This window comes from Pleurodeles waltl, chromosome 9, assembly GCF_031143425.1.
Source record: "Pleurodeles waltl isolate 20211129_DDA chromosome 9, aPleWal1.hap1.20221129, whole genome shotgun sequence".
Lineage (NCBI taxonomy): Eukaryota > Metazoa > Chordata > Amphibia > Caudata > Salamandridae > Pleurodeles > Pleurodeles waltl.
Genome location: NC_090448.1, coordinates 464374489 through 464396354, shown reverse-complemented (window position 1 = coordinate 464396354; position 21866 = coordinate 464374489).

Below are 21866 nucleotides of genomic sequence, written 5' to 3'. Positions count from 1 at the left end.
CTTGTTTATAGTTCAAATCCAGACAAAACATGAATTAGGTCCTCATTACGACGCAGCGCCAAAAGACTGCCCTATTACGACTGGGCGGAAATCGGGCTGAATTCCGACACCAGTCGTGCTGGCGGTCAGCGGTGTAGAGGCGGTTCCACTGCTGGCACCGCCACACCAAAAGGACACTGCATGCCGTATTACGACCCGTAATATGGCATGGCAGTGTCCTGATGGAGGGGTGCTGCCGGCGGTGGAAGCACCAGGACCCATCCCTTCCCGATGACCTCTTTGACGGATGACGTAAGTGGATCGTACAACAGGGGAGGATGTGCGTGTGCGTATGTGAATGTCGTGAATGCAGGGGAGGGGGTATTTCTGGGTGCGTTTCTGAGTATGTGAGTGATGTATGCATGTGTATTTAAGTGAACAGGGGCTGTGTGTGTGTCAGTGGATGGGGAGAGCGGGTGAGTGCGTGTCTGCAGTGCAGTGGGGAGGGGAGGTGAATGTATGTATGTGCTGGAGGGGGAGGGAGTGTGTATGTATGCGCTGGACGGGGAAGGGAGGAGTGAATGCGTGCGTGAGTGCAGTGATGGTGTATGTATGTTAGTGTGCATGGGGTTGTGTGACATGAGTGTATGTGGTGTGTTTGTTTGTGTGTGGGAGTATGTGGGTGCATGTGTAAGGGTATATGGACGTGTGCGAGTGTATCCTGGCAACGGGAATGATTATTCCTGTTGCCAGGATGCAGACCACTAGCTTTTTCTGGCGGTGCGACCACCAGAAAAAATGCTTGCAGTCTCCCGCTTTGTAGTACTGCTGGTGCTCACCTCCAGCCCGGCGGACTGCAGAAAAGAGGTGAGACGGGCAGAGTATCAGCGGTTTGGCTTCGGCCAAACTGCTGAACTCGTAATTTGGCGGTCGAGACCGCCACCGCGGCCCTGGAGGTCTTCGGACCGCTAGGGTCATAATGAGGGCCTTAGTGTCTGATCCTTTGAAATTCAAGTTGCAGGTGTCAGCTCTTTTGAAGTGCTCACTTATCTGCTCTGCCCTTTGCCACAGTCTGCCACAGCAAGAGTAGCTCCAAAGGAGCTGCCAGTCTCAACTGAAATATGCCCTATTATGGTTTCCAATGCCTAAGACTTCATCTCTCTCAAGGTTCTATGGTCAACAGAGCCAACCTTTTCAGTCCCACTATCTGCCTGACAATGAGCCCAAGCCTCATTGACCAAAAAGTCTTTCTGGAAACGAAAATACCTTTTGATGTGCACAGAGGGTACTCTGGTCCTCTTTCCTCCAGTGCGTGTGTGTGTTCCCAACCAAGCCTTCAGGAATGTCAGTAATTCACAGCTCCTGTCAGAGGGATGCAGTCCTCACCTCCACAAGCCTCATCAGGACCTGGGCTTTTAAACTGAAACCCACAGGCCTCCATGTTATGCACTATGCAATATTGTTTCTCCTAGTGAAATGTGGGGTAATGGGCAATGCCTATTGGTTTATGGCTTTCTGCTGTAACTGTTGTACAATTCATGGCCCCTTGTTTTAATTTATTATCCATCTACACATTAATGGCAGACCCAAGCATGGCTATGAATCTCTCCAGAAGTAGCTTCATTCATCAACTAAAGAACTGTTTAATCGGATAGTAACAGTTATTTTTTTTTCAAAACATAATTAAAAATGGCAGGGGACATGATGGGCTGTTAGGAGATGAGGAAGACTTGTATGACATGGGTTGGGACCAGTTTGAATAAGAGGTGGATGGATGGGTGGTTGGATGGATGGATGGAGGGATGGGATTAACCCTTAGAGGAAAACAATGAAGTTTAGATTTGTTTAACAAAAATGGAACAACATCTAGATGCTTAAGATTTTTTAAAGTCACTTCTGATTCACGTGACATCACTATAGATACTGCTGTGCTTCAGCAGAGAAGGAATGTGTTTGTCAGTAGGATTCATGTGTACTCTTGATTTTATAAATGCAGCAGATTTGGCAACCACCCTTTGGTGAAAAGTAGGCCAGGGCATAATTCAAATTAGCTGGTGGCATGGTTCAATTAGTTGGCACACTCATACCTGTTGATTGGGCCACCCTTGAGAAAGAAAAGTCAAGGGTAATGCTTTTGACAACACAAAGCAGCGATGTAAACTGGTGGACATCTTGAAACCGGGCAAACCCTTGTGGTTTGGGCACCAACCTGCCCTGAGCGGACCATCTTCATGGCACCACCGGCATGTGGGGACTGTGCATCCCAGGTGAAAGCCATGTCTTCACATGCCTTTCACAGTGGATTACAGAAGTTGTTCAACCCACATGAACCCCTGACCCCTCCTTAGTTCGACAGGGAAGGTGACCCTGCCCAGTGCCTGGAGCCCTGACATGTGCGGACAGGGCATACCAGGTAAAAGCGGTGGTCAATGAACCACCCGCATCTCATTGAGGATTACTAGAACTGTTCAGCCTGAGCCCCAGACACCTTCTCTGTCTGATGCCACCCTGCCCCAGGGATCTTCCCAGTAGCTGGACCTTCGAAGGGGTCCTGTTTCTAATCCACACCCAAAGTGTCACAAGAGTCCTCCCGAGTCTGGGTGCCTCTGGGTAGGGCAGAGCAGCAAAGTAGCTGCTCTGCTTCTTAGGAAACTGTGGCCCAGAATCAGCTTGCCTAAGGATAATTTAGCACCAGGTGCCCCATGAATATGTGGTGCACTAAGGGTGAAGGGTGTGGCCTGCTTCTGTCTGAAAAGCAAGCAGCGCTATGCATTGGCCCAGAGGCCGGCTAACCCAGGACAACCAAGGCTCCACAGCACTGTGGTATTGTTATGATATAAGGGGATTCTGACGCATTCAATCATAATTACACAGATGATAGCTTTGTCCCATTGGCCTGTCTGCCAAGCACATATTCCAAATGTCTGAACTAGCTCTTCCTCTCGTACCAGGCAGACTCTTCCTATCACTCTGATAAGACAGGAACCATGTCTGATTTGAGTTTGTAGTCAGATATGGAAGTGTGAGGGAGCTGAACCAATTCCCTGGGCTGCAGAATTGGGGACCCTTATTCACACAAGTGGGTCATGGTGGCAAGCTTGGAAACCGGCCCCCCAGATAGGCTTAGGACCTTCCCAGCCCCAGCCATGGAAGTGGGCACCCGAAGTCGGTGCGCACAGGCAGTTATGGGACATGACAGAGAGTCATGCATAGCACACAGCAAGGCACCCTGGGTTTTTCAGACCCTGGGTTGACGGATGCCCACTGACCCCACCAAGGTGGAGTAGGTCAGGCACCCTGGCAACGTACCTCTCCATTGGGAATTTGGGGACACTGCAATAGGTTATCAGGGTTCTGACCTTGGGAGGACGAAGAGTGAAAAGCCCCCATGGCAATCCCAGCCATGCCCTGGGAGTGCTACAGGACAACTGACATTCAAACAACCCTCAAACAGGCATAGGCCTCGATGAAATCTGGGTCACAAGGTGCGTTTGAAGTATTGATGATCAATGTGTCCTATTATTCACACTAATTCTCACAGTTTTCTGCATTCTTCATCAATGCCAAGCCAAGTAATCCATTACCAAGAGTCACAATGTTAGCCCACCAGCGGGTGCAGGAAAGGTGGAAGGAAGTCAGTGCTAGCCAGCCACTGCCCAAGAGGGGAGACAGCCAAGCACCCTTCAGGCTTCCCCTCTGAAATGTAGCCTCTAATACATAAAGAGTATTTTCAGACACAGAGGCTTGGTGACCACCCTGCTGCCATGGTAGATGGGCAAGCAAGAAGCTCCCTTGACAGCAGAGGCAGGTAGCTTTACCATCGGCCCTCCTGGACTGGGCTGCATGAGTCTTGAAACCTTGAAACTGCAGCCTGGCCACATCCGACAAAGCTATCAGGTGCCTCTTCAGGTATGAGGCATCTGTATCTCACCTCTCTAGATTGCTCGTAGGGTTCAAGAGAAATCTCTAAAGTGTGATCATAATCTTATTCACCCACACTCTCTGGATTGCCCACTCCCGTCCCTTTCAGATTTATTCACACCTGCAATCACAACATAGTGACTGAATATTGCAGTGTGAGTGAATCAGTTTGCAAGTGAACTTTCATGTTTTGTGTGTTTGGTGAAGTCTAAATGTGAATTTGGCCATGTTAGGTGTGCACATAATTAAAGTTAAGGGTGCATTCAGCATTGTTACTTGAACTCTAGTGATTCCATTAGTGAGAAATAATAGCAGTGCCTATGTACTTTATCACATAGAAAGAAACAAAGAAGAATTATTTAACAGACATTGTTTCCCTGAAATTCATCTCAAATGGTGTTGTTAATGATTATGTTATAATTAATGCATAGCCTGGCCTCTAACTACCTCTATGAACTTTTATCTCAATACACATCAATTTAAAAACCAAGACCAACCAACCATAACCTTCTAGTTGTACCCAAGCCTCCTTATACCCTATCCAAGTATACATTTTGGGCCATTGAGCTAGAAACAACCTTTTGATTGAAATTCACAAATTATGCAAAATCAAAAGTGCAGTAAATCCATAAATAAGTGATAAGTGCCAAAGCCACAGTGCTTAATTTGTAAAAGAATACGAGCAGGGCACCAAGGTTTTGTTCAATAGCCCTCAGCTGGCTCCACTGAATGTCAGCATGCCAAATACCAGGTTGCTTAGTCTTGATTCCACCCAGTGGCATGACGAAACTTGAGAGGGCCCTCTACAAAGTACATGGAGAGGGGCCCCCGCGTAGTCCGGAGTTCTGATGCCAGAGGCCCACCTTCCGTACAGAGTGTACTGTGCTGAGGGGGCCCCCTGGAACTCCTCCCCCCACACCACAGGGGATGTGGGGGGGCTTTGTTACATCAGTGATTCCACCTCTTGCCACTTTAATTCACCACAAGACACCCCCTACCCCTTTACCTCATGATTGCACGTTTCTGCTTTCCCCCTTTGCCTCGTTTTTGGCAAACTTTTTTTTTTACTCTTTCTTCCCCCTTTGTGTGTTGGTCACTGTCTTCCTCTGGGTTAAAGTCTGAAGAGGAAAGAGAAGTCAGATCACCAGAAATGGGTGCTAGTGTGTCCCTCCTGCAACACGAGCTCTAATTAAGCACTGCAAGCAGTAGAGTAGCCTTCATACAACCCAGAGGTTCCACAGTGGATTATCCTGATAGACTGACATCCGGAAAGGCCAGCCTAGCCCTGTCCACCTCACAGGCTGTGATCCTGGTTATGGACTTTTTTCCATTGTTGTTTTCTTCAGTAAACAAATCCAACGCCAAATGTCGTGACAGCATTTCACAGAATAGTTGTAATGTGGGCTTATCCAAAATACAAAACGTCTCATTTATTGCTCGTCTGTCTGTGTATTATTATTATATATTGACATAAACAATTCTGGCAGCAAAAGCTGTGACTGCCAGACATAAACATAGTTAAGGAATAGAGGCAATTTAATTTTTGAAAAACATAAAAATGCACATTTTGTTAATTCTATTAAATGACTTTTGCGGCTTCTGACACATACAGAATCTCCACTAATGAAAATTATTTCGTCAACATTGTTGCTCATTAGTACTGTGTAAAAATGCAGTTTAATCCCGCAGGAAAGCCCGGGAGCATTTTTTATTACAAAGGAGTCAACGTTTTACTAGAATGTATGCGGAAATTGAGCAACAGCTACCCAGCAGAAATTTCTGAGAATAAAACTATTTCCCTGCCAGCAATCCTTCAGTTAGAGAGGTACAAAGGAAACACTCAATTATTAGAGGAAAGTATTTGCGTGCTAACAGTGTCAACATTTCTGCAGAGCACAGTTCATGAAGACAATCTAAGTACAAGCAAAAAGAGATAAGTTGTCAAAAAAATTTTTTTTTCATCTATTTACCTTATAGGTCACAGTGGTCTACAATTCTTTCACGACATTCGGTTAGGGCCTACTGCATCACGATCAGTCATCAAATATTGAAATATATGGATATTTCCTAAACTCGATTTACAAGGTTTTTTTGTATCGTTACAAAACGTGGACAGATAAAGTTCCTTATTTCCATAGTCAAAGTGAAAAGGAGCAAGGCTTAGCTAACAGCGGACAATGCAAACATCATCAGTAAAATCAGGAACAAATACGATAATGAAATTAGCTGGTTCACAAAACAAAATGTAAAAAAATGAGTCATTGAGAAATTGAATGGTGAACTTCTTTAAATTGAAAGAAACCCCTTTTTAAGTTTGCATAACCAAGTTCACAGCCACCATTGTTCCTGCGAAAATCTTTAAAGTGCAACAGTATATTAAGGCCCGTATTTAGGGGTTTTGTCTTAGTGCAGCGCCACAAGTCATCTTGCTGCTCTGCCCTATGTCAAAGTGAAGGGGCAGTAATGTACTGTATTTATGCAATACGGTGCATTCCTATCTTTTTCCCCTACACTGGCATGGTTCATAGCTGCTACGTTTCCCAGGTCCAGGTGAGATGTGCTGCGCCAGTCCAGTTTTATTCTCCTTTAAATTCTGGGACTTGTAGTCCTGCTTTATTATGCTATAAATAAGCCTACAATTTCCAGAATTCTAAGAAAAACCTGAATTAGAGCAGCACATCACATATGGTCCTGGCACACTTGACAGGGCTGGCTGTTTTGGCAGCCTGGTGCTCCTACAGGCACCCTTGCACCATAGTGAAAAGGTGCCTGCATTGCATACAGGATTGCTTTTGTGTGGGAAGGGGCACTTTCCTGCACGAAAACAATCCAGAGAGGTGTTTTCGTCTTTCAATGTGTGCTGCAAAATGCAGCACACAATAAAAGATTAAAAAAAGAGAAGAAATAAACATATTTCTCCTTGTTAACACCTCACCTTGGGAGGCATAAAGTTTTGGCACTTCCCCAGGGTAATGTGATTAAGTAAGTGGAAAAATTCACCGCAACCCCCATGGAATGCCTCCCCAGTGCAGAGTAAGACAATGCAGCGACTTCCGCTGCTTTGCCTAACTCCAAATCTATGAGGACATTGAAAGCCAAGTAAAGTAGCTTTGCGTGGCCTCAGAGATATGGTTGAGAGGTTTGCCTGGAAAGAGCGTCACAAAAAGTGAAGCTCCAGCAGCGCAAGCCTCTCATAAATAAACTCCCTAAATGTTTCTCTCATTGTGTTTCACTCTGGTCAAACTTCCTGCTCGCATCCTGCGACCGGGCCTCACAATAAAATGTTATTTCGAAATTAATTCAAGATGTAGATGCAAATGTTTTGTGAATCATCCCAAAATTATAGTTTTGCAATTTGGGTGTGTCAAATTTCAAAATATTATGATCTTATAACTGCAATCTTTACCATTTTTTTATCTTCACCTGCAAAGCTCACAAAGTTTTGAAAAAAAAAAGCTTGCTTTCGGTTTAGCACCCCTTCCAAGCAGCACCAAACCTCATATTCTAGGTCCTGTCTGTAGGAAGCTGCCTCTGTATATACTATATCAAAATGAGATATATGTTGTGCACAGAGTCCTGGGGTTCCCCAGACGATTAACAGAGGCTAAAGTAGATAATACTAATGCTCTCTTTTGTGGTGGTGTGGTCGAGCAGTTAGACTTGTTGTACACACACAGGCAATAAATTAAGCACACTCTGAATGACTAACTCCAGGCCAATTGTTTTATATAGAATACAAATATTTTGTTACTTTATTTCTAGAACCACAAGATTCAAGTTGCAGGTAGGTACATTTGTAAGTAAATATCCAACATATGTATCAATACCACTTTGTTTCAATTTGGCAAGTTAAATGGTTTTCAAGAAAATAGCAATAATCTGTTTTAAAAGTTGACAGTGCAATTTTCAGAAACAGTTCTACGGGGGAATACATGTTAGCACAGTTTCAAGGTTAGTACAAGACTTGCAGTTCCAGTCTCCAGGGGTTAGGATGTCCACAGGTTGGGGTTCAAGTTAACCCAAAACACCCACCATCAGCAACACGGGGCCGGCTGGGTGCAGAGGTCAAAGTTGAGGTTGATTTAATGTGGGATCCTAGCGTGACTGGGGGCACTCGGAATCAGGCCTGCTTGCAGGTAATTACCCGCATCTTTAGAGGGGAGACCTGGGGGGTTTTGAGGAGCAGCAGGGGGGCAGCGGTCAGCACCAAACACCCTCCTCAGCGGCACAGAGGCGGCTGGGTGCAGGGTGTAAGCACAGCATCGGCCTCCCAATGCTTTCCTATAGGGGGACCCAGGGGTCATAAAGATGCTGCAGATGAAGTCCAGGTGGTCGGCTCCGGGAAACCAAAGGCTGGACAAGGAGGAAGGCCACCTTCTGGACATTGCTGTGCCAAAGGTCAGATTCTTCAAGGCCAGGGGGACACCTTTTGGCGTCAGGAATCTTCGTTCGGTTCTGTCGCGGTCAGGGGTGGTTCTGGAGTTCTTTGCTGGTGTTACCTTCTAGGCAGGGTTGCTGTCCATGGGAGATCTTGGTCCTCTGGGGTGCAGACAGTCCTCTTGAGGCTTTTAGGAGGTCGCTGGTCCTGTAGGATGTGTCTCCTTTTGGTTGCAAGGCTTCAGAAGCTGGAGACAGGCCTGTAGGGCTAGGGCCAAGTCATTGGTGTATTCAGTCTTCTCTGCTGGGGGTTGGCTTAGCAGTCCTTCTTCTTTTCTTCTTCTTGAGGTCACCAGGAATCTGACAAGCTAGGTTTAGGAGCACCCTTAAATCCTGGATTTAGGGGTGTTACAGGGGTCAGTAGCTAATGGCTACTGTCTCTGAGGGCAACTACACCCTTCCAGGTCTCTTTGGGGAGAGAAACACAGACCTAACTCTAGTGGTCCCTGTCCTCCAAACCAAGATGGAGAATTTATCAAGACGGGGGTCACTTCAGCTCTGAATGTCTTAGGGTGGTCCAAGTTGAAGTGGTCACTCCTAATTTTGAGGCTCACCACCAGGTGTTAAGGTTCCTGCACGGGGGAACGTGTGAAGCACCTCCACCCAGTGCAGGCTTTGATTCTGGCCACAGAGAGCACAAAGGCTCTCATCCTATGAGGTCAGAAGCTTGTCTGGAAGTGACAAACTGGCACAGACCGGTCAGTCCTGCACTAGAGGTTTGGCTCTAAGGTGCCCTCGGGGTGCATTTTTCAATAAATCCAACACTGGCATCAGTGTGGGTTTATTGTGCGGGGAAGTTTGATACCAAACTTCCCAGACTTCATTGAAGCCATTATGGAGCTGTGGAGTTCGTAATAACAAACTCCCATCCCCTATACTTTTTATGGTCACACTGCACTTACAATGTCTAAGAATGGACTTGGACACTGTAGGGGGGGGCATATTGCTCATTCTGCTATGCCCTCACCTGTGGTATAGTGCAATTGCCTTAGGGCTGTAAGGCCTGCGAGAGGGGTGACTTACCTATGTCACAGGCAGTGGTTTGTGGGCATGGCACCCTGAGAGACATGCCATGTTGACTTTGTCTTTTCTCCTCTCCCCACCAGCACACACAAGCTGTAAAGGCAGTGTGCTTGTTCTTGGTGAGGGGTCTCCCAGGGTGGCATAATACATGCTGCAGCCCTTGGGCCCCTTCCCTGGCCACAGGGCCCTTGGTACCAGGGGTACCTTTTACAAGGGGCGTAACTGTGTGCCAGGGGTGTGCCAATTGTGAAAGCAATGGGACAGTTTTTGGAAACAACACTGGTGCTGGGGCATGTTTAGCACGATCCCAGCACACGCTCAGTCAAGTCAGCATCAATATCAGGTAAAAAAATGTGTGGGGGAGGGGCAACCATGTCAAAAAGGGCACTTTCGTACAATGTCATTATATAGCCTTTGAAAAATACACACAAAAAAAAAACAGTTCCCTTTTTACCCACTTCAGCCTTTTCCCTGTTGGCATTGTGGCCTCTAATAACTGTGCTGTTCCCTGCACCCTCACAAACACCTGTTCTTAATTTATTCGCTCTCTATTTCTAGCAAATGATACCATTACGCAGTGCAAAGGTGCAGGGTTCATGATTCTTTGCTGTAGCACAAGTCAACCATGTGAAAAAGCAAATCGTAAATGCTGCCAGACGCGGTACTTTTTATTTCTGCTCAGGACAAGTCACGTAGTGTCAGACAGCTAGTACTGACTATTCCAAGGATAACGTGTATTGGTTTAGTAAATAGACCATACAGCAAGAATTGCACATGTGCTAATCTATGTCCAAATTATAACTGAATAAATCAATTATTTATTGAGAGTTAACTAAACCCAAAACAATATACAAAACAATGTGATAAAAAAATCGATCAGCAATTGCAACTTAATTTTTCACAGTTAATCAATGACATGAACTAATTAAAATAACAGACGTTTGGAGCTAATAGCCATCCTATAAAACCTTAGATTGCATTTCACAAATATTTCAGGCTGTTCTGGGCAGTTGGGGCAAGTCGTAATTGTGTCTTTTCAAGTTCAGAGCTTTGGCCCAAAACACCTTTCCATAGACTTTGCAAAGGTTGCAGGATGTAAATGACATTCATCAGTTTCACAAAGCTGCTTAATAAACCTTTGTCTGAACAATTAGAGCAAGTCCCGATTGTATACTTCAAAGGGTTAGAGCGTGAGTTGACACTAAACATGTCTTGCACGTATTTAAAATAAACAGGAAAGGGAGCTACAACGTGAGCTTGGATGTTGAGTTTATAATTACAGAGGCAACAGTGAGTACTCCATTTCTTATATTTTAAAGAGTGTGAGACCTAGTCCAAATCGAAAGAGAAGGTAATACTTTTCCAGATCCCATGGTACTGTGAGTTGATTATAGATCTGGGGTAGTGTGGAGTAGTAACTTGATGAAAACACGGCTTCTATTGACATTTTTTTTAATTGCCGTATCTTCTGATTTGAGATTAACATGTTTTTAAAATTAAATTAAGATTAATCATATGAAATAGCTGCAAGAACCAGGTATATTGCTATTTATGAGTTTAGCAGGGTTCTATATACAGGTCCTGAAGAATGACTTTGACAGGTTATAGTAGAAAGGCATGAAACATGTTGACCACAAATTGAACCAGAGAATAACATGTTCAATTAGTTCAATTAAATTCTTAGCCTTGCAATCGCTAATCCCCTAAAATAAAAGCGGTGTGTATTGGTCAGCAAAAGGCAATTTTAGAATCACCAAACCCACTATGTACTATTTACACTGACTCACCACAAACCCTTCAGAATAACTTCTGTTGTGTGTAACACATTCATCACAAAGACACAGGGACAGGAGTAGAGAAGGATTTCAACAAGATCAGCTAGAATGTTGAGTAGAGAAACTGAAATTATAAATCATGTCACAAAATGTGTGATCCTGGACTAACTACTTTATACATCTAAATGCAAACATTAGGTCACTGAAATCCATGATAAGAGCATAAGGATATTTGTCCACAGACACACAGTCTTGTCAAGTTGGGATGTCACAATTATGCTCTTGTCTGCTACCTCGGGTTTTGCAATTGAACACATTGTGTGATCTGTAAACAGACCTCTAACTGTTCATCCGTATTTGATACAAATGTAATAGCCTTTTATTTATACATTGAAGGTGCTTCCAATTTCCCATTTTTGAACATTATTTTTCCCCTCTCTCTTCTAGAAGGTATAGACATTCTAGAAGAAGAAATCAAATGGTTGATCTGACATCTATTGACTATTTTTTGATTTTCATCATTTATGTTTCATTATATTCAATTACAATTCAAAATACAGTGTATTTGTACAAAGAAATTAAATTAATCTAATTGAATCATTAGGACAAATGGAACGGTTGATTGATCTGTTCTTGAAAATGTTGGTAGTTTGAGCACGTGTTATTAATGACGTGAATAGCGTTCAGAGACACAAGGTGTGGAACTGATAGATGAAGAGAGAAGCTCTATTTTTATTGCACAACATTTGAGGCATCAAATTGCAATAAGTACTAAGTATACACATTAGTTCTGTAACACTGCATTAAATGTGATCAAGCTGAGGAACACTGATATTTTAGGTGATACCTGATGTAGGTGTGGTGTGTGATAAGGGGATATTTTCTTGGGCTAAAGGATTTTGTTTTTAGCTATTTTGTATCTAGGATGACTAAATGACTCAATACAGTGTATATTCGTTTACCTTTTTAGAGAGACACACTTATAAACTGTGATTGGTTCCAATGAAGCAAGAAGTTAGTCAGGAAACATGCAAAAAGATTGGATGAACAAAGGAGAAATACTGCAATACAAGCAATCTAGAGTCTTTTAACACTCATATCATGTATGTGATTAGTTGGCCTAGTCTACATCTCCAGTAAATGAGACATTTGGATTGTTGAAAAATGGAAATGTTTTGGGATATTTGAAGCTTGTTTCTCAGTTAGACCCATTTCCGAGAGCCCATATCTAACACTATAAGAATGTGGATAAAGGCAAGTAATCATACTTATTCAGGACAGCATGTATTTAACAAATTCGTTATTAAGTGGCAAAGTTAATTCAGCTATTGCTGATGAAATAAGTACTGCTGAGTAATTTTACCCAGTTTATTTGCTGCCTCTAAACCTGATTTTTCACATATTGACAACATGAATATTGTAGCAAGATATGTGTTTCCTCCGAAGAAAAATCAGTTGAATAATTTATAGCATTCCTCAATTTAAAAAGCCGTGTTGGTGAAGAAATGGTAAAGTGCAGCGTTAACTGTGCCAAGTTTGAAAGATAGTTTGCAAAGTAGATTTCTCACAGTGCAGATGTCAGTCTTCCATTACAGGATGCAGAAGATGTTTCTAGTGCAGTACCACTATGCAGTATACTGACTATGTGCTTCCTACCCTCTCAACCGTGTTGTCCTCAGTGCTGTTGATTTTTTGTCTGATAGTAGTAAGTTGTTCTTTAACAATCTTCTTTTTACATTTTTCGCTCTCAACACCCCAATGAGCAGCTCTTAAAACATATTTAGCCAATGGTCCTGTGTTGAAATGTATTTCTAATTCTCTTTGGTAGGGACATGCTGAGGCAACAAAGGTGATTGTAGAATCGTACTCAAAGATTGTGGCTACATTATAAGAAAGTATAGCTGAAGACCAGTCACGAAAGGAAAAAACAATGTGAGAGATAGAGGATATTGCAAAAAACATACAAGAACTAAAGTATTCATTCATTTTGACCATGTGGAATGAAATTTTACAAAATATTCACAGCCCAATTCAAGTTATCTAAGCAAAAAGATTTGATTTGAAAATAAGTGCAGATCTATTTCAATATAATTAGAAAAACATTTATATACTTTGAGGAAAGATTATGATTTTTTTAGGACACTGAAAGATATCTTGCCTGCTATCAACTAAAAGAAACAAAGCACAGCAAATTAGGAAAAAACTAGTAAATGATAGTTAACATCATAGAATATTAAAATGTGCTTGTCTTCGTACTATGCTACAAATGGTGCATTTGAAGCTCATATGAAGAGGAGAGTTAAAGTGCAAAAAGAATTATCAAGTGGATTTTCTTTTCTAAGTAGTATGGACTTATCTAATCAACAATATTTATGGCGTTCAAACTAGCCAGTTGACTCATACCGTGTTCACTTAACACAAATCCCTGTATTTTCTTAGATGCATGAAAAGATTATTCAAAGAGAGAAATTTGTATTAAGTCATTGTGATGATCTTGCCACAATTTCTTAAGTGTTTGGGGGTTTTATATAGCATGTTTTGGTCTCATCCAGCATTGGGCTTTTCTGGATATGGGTGCTTGGTACTTTAAGCAACAACTCCAATTTAACAATAAACTTGACTAGTTGAATGGACATTTTGAAGTATTGGAGGAACAGACAGCTAGCCAATAAATAATACAGAAACTTACAAAATAGTTTTCAGTTCGCTGGTTGGCAGATCACTGTCAGTCATTCAAAACTAGTCTAGTCTATAATGTCTAATCTATAGAACAATAAAAATCCAAGTAAACAACAAATAACTCAACATAAAACACAGACAAATTCGTAGGTAGAGATGTAGAAACTACTCCGCTGCCAGGATAAAATGGCAGGATAAAATGTATGACACATGTATCATATTCTGAAGAAAAACGTTTCTGTGTAGAACAGCAGCTGATAAAATACGGCTCCCAGCATTCACTAGAGGCAACCTCTGTGAAAACCAAAACCTTATAATTCTGATGAGCTCGGTAACTCTCATGAACGTCCGCACAAATGTTTTAGGGGGGCTCTGGGGGGTGGTGGTGTAGTTCAGGGCTATTTTTGGAACGGCAAGCGGCCGTACTAGTACAGGAAGCATAACACTACGGCAGCCGTAGTGTTACGCTGCACTGTGAGCATGCACACCAGGCTGTACCTAAATCCGTTTGGGGGGGGGGGCACAAATTAAACTCATGTTAAAATATGCAAAAGTTTGAAAATAGGAAAAAGTCCTTGCAAATCATTTAAAAAAAGAAATCAACATATTCATTCCTAAAAGTAAGCCTTTTATTTTAAGGAAACATTACTCCTGTAATTTTTAAAGTATGTGTGGTTTAGATGATTCATAGGCCTCTAGAGGTATTTGTAGGTCATGCTGAACCTCGGTAATCTCTTTTTGACATTAACCAGGCATGATGAAAGAACTATAACCGTTTAGAACGTTTACTTGCACAGTCATTGCATAAACTGGGACTTCATTGTGCTTATACTTGGGAAGAAATGTTTCTGAGATTGCCTAGTTTTGAGTACTCTGGCAATTGTTTTGCAATTCTGATATATTTAATGTCAGTCTTAGAATTACCACTCTGTCCACTCATGTGAGGTTTGGTGTTTTCACACCCGGATGTGGGCACGCCAAGCACAATTTCACCAGCCAGAAAAGCTGCCAAGTAAAACCCAGTGTAGAGGCTGTGGGGACAACAACAGCCCAGCACTTGCCCAAACACATTCTATAGCAGAGGGAGAGCCATTGATTTCTACTTGTTCACATCTCATAAGTGAGCTGCATTGGCATTAGATGCAGAAGTTTTGAACCGTAAAAATTAAATTTAAGGGCATTTTATTGTGGCGTCGCTGTAGCCTTTTTACCAAATTCCAGCAGAACTAATACCTGGTGAGTAGTTCTTCTTAAATTGAACAAATGTCTCAGTATGTTACACTAGAATACAAAGATTTGGCAAACCATTGTACAATACAATATGGAATAGCAAGAGAGAATGTATTTTACATGTAACAGCTGTTAACTAAGACACTTTCAATAACTCAGCATACTAAGGACTCGCTGTGTTTAATCGTTTACTGACACACTCTGTTTTCCTATATAAATCCTCCAACTGAGTCTTCTGGGGTAGTCAAGGAGATCAACAGGCCCTTATGGAAGAAATACTTCCATGCCTCTACCAGTGCTCCATCAATCGACCAGCTAAAAACATTTTTTATAATTCAGAAAATGTGCATCATTTTCTAAAGTCTATATTTGGCTAAGCCACGTTTATGGATCTAATGTCTCATAAAATGTGTTCTTGAAACAGAGGAAAACACATATTTGGAGAAAAGGGCTAAATGCCCTTACTAGTTTCAACAGTTATGTTGCACATTAGATTTGGATTAGAATTTGACGTCAGTCTCCCACTTAAACAATGACATCAAAGCCTATTATATATTAGTTGGAATTAGTGAAAGTAGATATCCTGGAATACACAGAAGTTGTCAGAAAAGGTGACCAGTCCAATGGCAAGGCGATAGTCACTTCTGAACATGAAGTCAGTGTGTACTATTACTAAAGATGAGCCAGGAATTCCACACAAAAGGCAGTGGTTGGGCCTCCTTGGCACACAGTTACAGCTCGCATCAGCACTGTGGGCTCTCTCTCCCGTAGTCCCACATCCGATCTTGAAATGTAAGAAGGTATGATTGCATTACCTAAATTATTGTACAAACGTGCCATGTTACCACTTATGGCGGGTTTATCACAGTATACAAATATTGGAATATTGCATCAGTGCCCAGAACAGTGTGTAAATGACGTGGCTTCTTAGAATATCTACTTAAAAATCGTACCTTAAAATTCACAGTTTGGCTCCACTTTTTCACAATTTGTTAGTCTGGATTGGTCGCATAGTACAGAACAGGATTGCAATTTTCACAGCACCACTTAAAAAATGATCACGTCACCACTGGTGTCAAGTGACGCCGACAGTCTGAACTTTAAATAGTGTGTGAGCCAATTGCCGTTAACCCTGCAAAACTGTGGTTTGCACTTTAGAACATGCTGTAATGCATTTTATTTTGTTACATCACCTTTGACATGTACAACATTTTAGCAGCAAATGTTTGTTAAACTCCTGAGTATATTGTGCAGATCGCCAGTGCAACGTTTCTTCAACCAGGAGTGATGTTAATGTCTGTACTGGAAAATGTCATCTTAGTATGATAAGCCTGAATACCATTAATTTGATATATATAAAGTCTTCCGAGATGCTGACTTCAACAGGAGTGTGAAACACACTCCTTTCAGTGAACATGCAAAGAGAGCATCAGCAGGTGCTAGCGCGGGAGTTTTAATAAAAATTATTAATAAGTATTCATGTAGTCTGAGTAATGGATTTGTGTAGAAAATGTATTAACCTAGAAAAATAATGCACACATTTGAAAATGTGATCACGATGAGTGGCCATGGTGTTCACAAAGCATTAATGGCTTATTAATATGAAATGTTGAGCATGTGTTTAATTAATCAAGTAATAAATCATATTGAGGGTTATGCATTATGTATTAGATTGATCAATTGTAAGCCTTAACTTAACAGAGGTTTTGACCTAGTTGCACAGACTCATGTCAAGCTGTATTTCTAAACCGATTAATAAAAAGGCTGTTCAGAGAATTAAACTGTGATTTTCCACTGTACTGTCTAAATGTGCTTGTAGCTAAAAGTCTTTCTCATGAGAACTGCTTGCTAGAGATATAACATTTTGCCAAATGTAACATTATGAGTGTAATGTGTGTAAGACTGACTTTCTCAGGAGAAGACCAATAGAGGCACTGACTGGAGAATAAGCTGAAACAATATTGTTACCTGACAAGCTGGACGATGAGGACATTGCAAGAAAAGCCATTCAGCGACATGTGAACGGAGTACTAGTAGAAATTACAGATTTGATGTTTTAATTTTATTGGACAAAGTGTGAACATGCGATCCCTTGCCTTGACCAATAGGGACTTGGGAAGTAGTTTTAGGAAATTTGACTTGACAGGACTGCACTGAGAAGAAACCAGCATTATGCATTGTGTCTTTTGCCACTGTCATAATTTCTTGAGTGTCTTGACAAGAGACGTGCTTAAGTTTATTGCTTAAAGATTTTGCCTTTTCTGAACTTTGATGCCTTGCAGACCGAACTGATGTCCTGATGATGAAGACTATCTTCGCTTGTTGATCCAATTGAGGAGAGGTATTCTTTTACCCATGTGTTTGTAATGACTATTTGCTTTTTCTTCCTAGGTACCTATCACACTGTTTTGGTAGAGCCATAGTTAGATGTTTTCTAAATTTGTGTTTACTAAATTGTTTTGCATGATGCCCAACATGCTGATGCTAATCTGATGTTAGATAAGGAGCCTCACTAATGAGAATTTGCTTTAGGGAGTAACGTTTGATGTCTTTCCATTGCTGAATCTAATGTATGTGATATTGTTTGGGCAATTATTCTTGTCATTAATTTGCACTGTAACTTTAGAATGTGTAGTAGTTCAAGCTTTGATTAGATTGCGTTTCTTTTTGCAGATTTGGACAGCCAGTGATGTTTCGGTATGTGTGTCATTTGACTTTGAAATTATCTTACATGACATTAGCATTGTTAAAATAGGGAAATACATATTTTAAATTTTACTAAAAGGTGTGGTTATTCATGAGCTTTCAGTCATGGTGTGTGACAATTACTAACTCCATTGATTACTAATGCTATTGATTAATATTGATAATTGGTGTTGATGATTGATTATTGATCTGCCTATACTGGATCCATGGTGGGGACATCATAATTGCGAGTCAAAAGATTCATCGAACTATTCGCATCCTCTTGTAACTTTACTTATTAAGGTCAGACGCGCTAACAGAGACCACACAATTGTCTCTGACTACCCATACGCGCAGACACACAGAATCTCTTACGGTGCTGCACAAACTGATTCTAACCAGTTCACATGCAGGGGATCCTTAGAAGAGTGTAAAATGCCCACTTAACTCGTCACTTCTCTATGTGTATCCGTGCTTCATTTTTCAGTCAGAGATTCTCTATAAGGTCAACAGTCCATTGTTTCTTATGAAGATGATGCTCTTTACTACGGAAATCCAATCTGTAGGTTGAGATAGCACATTTAACTCTCTGTACTTTATTCCCTAACCCTGATCAAATGCTGCCGTTGTCTCCTGTGGTAGGTGCTATGTTCTTTTAAGAAAGAAAGGCAATCTCTAAAGTTGCTAATGTCCTGGGCAATCAGTGGCCTGACACAAAATCTTGTCCCCTCCCCCCAGAATGTGATAAAGAATCCCAGGACTTCCCATATCACCCAGATAGTCAATGGCCTTGGGCTCAAAAAGTCTCCCTTGAACGGCTGGGATGCCCCAGAAGGGTTGAGGCCACCCCTGCACCACAGGGGCTGCACAGGCCTGCCTTACGCCCCTGAGCCAACGGATCTCTACTTTCACACCTGAAAAACGAAAACATTGTTTAAAGCTTGACCCAGGACAAAGCTCTAGTCAACACCGAGCTGGATGAGTAAAACCTAGCTTGTTTTATTTGGTATAATACCGTGAATCAATCGAACATTAGGTAATAAAAAGTGTTAATGCAGAAGCAAGATAAAGATACAATGCTCTATGGCAGGAAGTGTAGTTTAATGGTTAACGCAAAAGATTCTGACTCATTCAAGCGCTCATGTGCTACAGTCCAAGTTGTCTGTTGTAAGACATTAAGGCCCTCATTATGACTCTGCGGTAAATCCCACTTACCGCCACACTGACGGCCGCCAACTTACCGCCGCGGTGGCGGATATCTGTTCACCATATTATGACACTCACACACCAATCCGACAGAATAAAGCCACATACACAAATCCGCCAGACCAATGGTCAGTGATAAAATGGCGGTACGAAAACGCACACCGTTATGCTAACAGAACAACACCCATCACATTATGACCCACGAATCACCACGGCGGACATTCAACCGGGGTAAACCATTAGCGGTACATAGCACTGCGCTCACAATGGACACCCACAGACAAAACAACACTGAACAATTCAAACAACACACACCTGACACCCAAACACACACCACACCCACACACCCACACCACTATAAAACCCACACCCACATTACCCACAACCCCTTATGAATACAAATCATTGGCACAAAACTGACACCAAGACCACTGCGAAAACTACACACACACCCATACACCCCTCACACACTCCACATCACACACCCCAACACAATACCCAACATACCCTCACCAATACAGATCACACAGATGGCACCACAAAGGCACCCCCGTTTCACTGAGAAGGAGATAAGGGTCATGGTGGAGGAAATCGTCAGGGTAGAGCCACAGCTGTTTGGAGCCCATGTGCAGCAACTATCAATAGCCAGGAAGATGGAGCTACGGTGGAGAATCGTAGACAAGGTCAACGCCGTGGGACAGCACCCAAGAACAAGGGACGACATCAGGAAGAGGTGGATTGACCTACGGGGGAAGGTACGTTCCATAGCAGCAAGACACCAGCTCGCTATACAGATGACTGTCAGTGGACCCCCACCTCCTCCCCAACAACTCACAGCATGGGAGGAGAAAGTCTTGGAAATACTGCATCCTGAGGGCCTAGCCGGAGTTGGAGGAGGACTGGACTCTGGTAAGTCAACTTATCAACAATTATCAGCCCCCCATACCTGCATGCCATCACATACGCTCACTCCCACCACTCCACTCCATCCCACACACTCCACCATCACATCTCCCTAATCCCAATACCAAGCCCTGCATGCTGTACCAATGCATGGACACCTCTCACAGCCCTGCATGGACACTCATCACTAAAGCATGCACAGCACAGTGAAACTAACTATCCCAACATACACCAACATACACAAGTAAAAGCTGGCAGGTCAACACCAACCATAGAGGGGAAGCCAGGTATTTACAATATGTCATACACATGAAGAACAATACATCATTTACATCTTCACAGGTACCCCAGCTAATGTCACTGGAGAGAAGGTGCCAGCACTATCCAGTCCCCCAATAGAAGAGCCCCACAGTGATGACAGGAACTCTGGTCTTCAGGAACTGGACGATCTACTTGGCCCATCAGGGACTACCGGACAGCCGGTTACCCAAGCCCAGTCACAGACCACCACAGAGCCTCCCCCATCATGAAGCAACACCACAGCACCCACCCAGCATACCCAAACCTCTGCCCCCAGGACATGTTAATCAGCAGTGTTCCCACCTTTATAGGGACCCCAGGCCACATCTCGCTCCCAAGACAATTAGGGACCTGGAGGCAGTGTCAGGGGGCATACGGTCCAGGGGACAGAGGCACAGGCCAACAGGGAAACTGGGAGGATTGCTGTGCACCAGGAAGAGGACAGGAGCAGGGACCTGACTCTTCAGGAGGCGCTCTCTGAGATCCTGGGATCCTATTAACATTCCCAGGACACAATGGGCCAGATCCTAGACAATGTGCAGGAGAACAGGCGGCTGCAGGAGGGACAGTATCAGGGGATCAGGGAGGACTTTCAGGCCATCAACAGTCTTCTGAACAGCCTTCCACTTCCGCTAGTGGCCAGGACGCCCTGCCACAGGACCCACAGGCCACCAGCACCCCCCACAGAAGGTGAACCACCCTGCAAATGTTCCCTTCGATCCAGACAGAAGCCAGAGACACTTGCCAAGACCTCCACCAGTAAATGAGACTCTCCTGATTGTCCCCCTTGTGTCCCACTCAGTTAACCTGTCCACCTTGAACTGCCATTGCTCCCCTACCTATGTCCCCTTGGACAATGCATCTGTGCTAAGAACAGACTGGAACAATACTCTGGACTTTCCTCCATCATCACCCCATCCCATTGCACTTTCCCCTCTATATATTAGTACTACAATAAACACCCTCTGATATAAATCAATTTTGAGTATGTCATGTATTTCAAATATGTATTGATTGAAACAGGTACAACAATTCCAAATGAACTGTACATAGAATGAGCATAGAATCAATGACCTGTAGCTGGCTGTTGTGATCACACCAGGGGTATTTGTCAAATCACCAACATCTGCAAAATGAATAGCCAGAGGTAACAGTAAATGGGCATAGAAGTGGTAAATACCAGCATGCCAATGCCACACAGAATACAACCAAAGTCATTGAAATGTAAAGTTGCACTGTCTCACCTGTGTGTCATTGGAAGCACTGACGGATCACAGATGTTCTGTTGCCCACATCCTCACTGTCCACAGGGTCCACTGCTGCCACAAGGACATCTCCAGTCTCCTCCTCCTGCAGAAAAGGTACATGACATCTGAGGGCCATGTTGTGCAACACACAACATGCCACGACTATCTGGTAGACCTTCTTTGGTGAGTAGCACAGAGATCTGCCTGTCAGATGGAGGCACCTGAACCTGGCCCTCAGGAAGCCCTTTCAATGATCCTTCTGGTTCACCCATGTGCCTCATTATAACGTTCTGCTGCCCTTGTCCTGGCATTTCTCACAGGGTCAGCAGCCATGATAGGTTTGGGTAACCAGAGTCACCTGCAAATATTGAGGGACAACATTTAGCCACACACTATCCTAGATGGCCAACACCATGGGCATACACCAACATATACTAGGTGGGAACCAGGGCTCACCTATTAGCCACACCCTGTGCCTCTG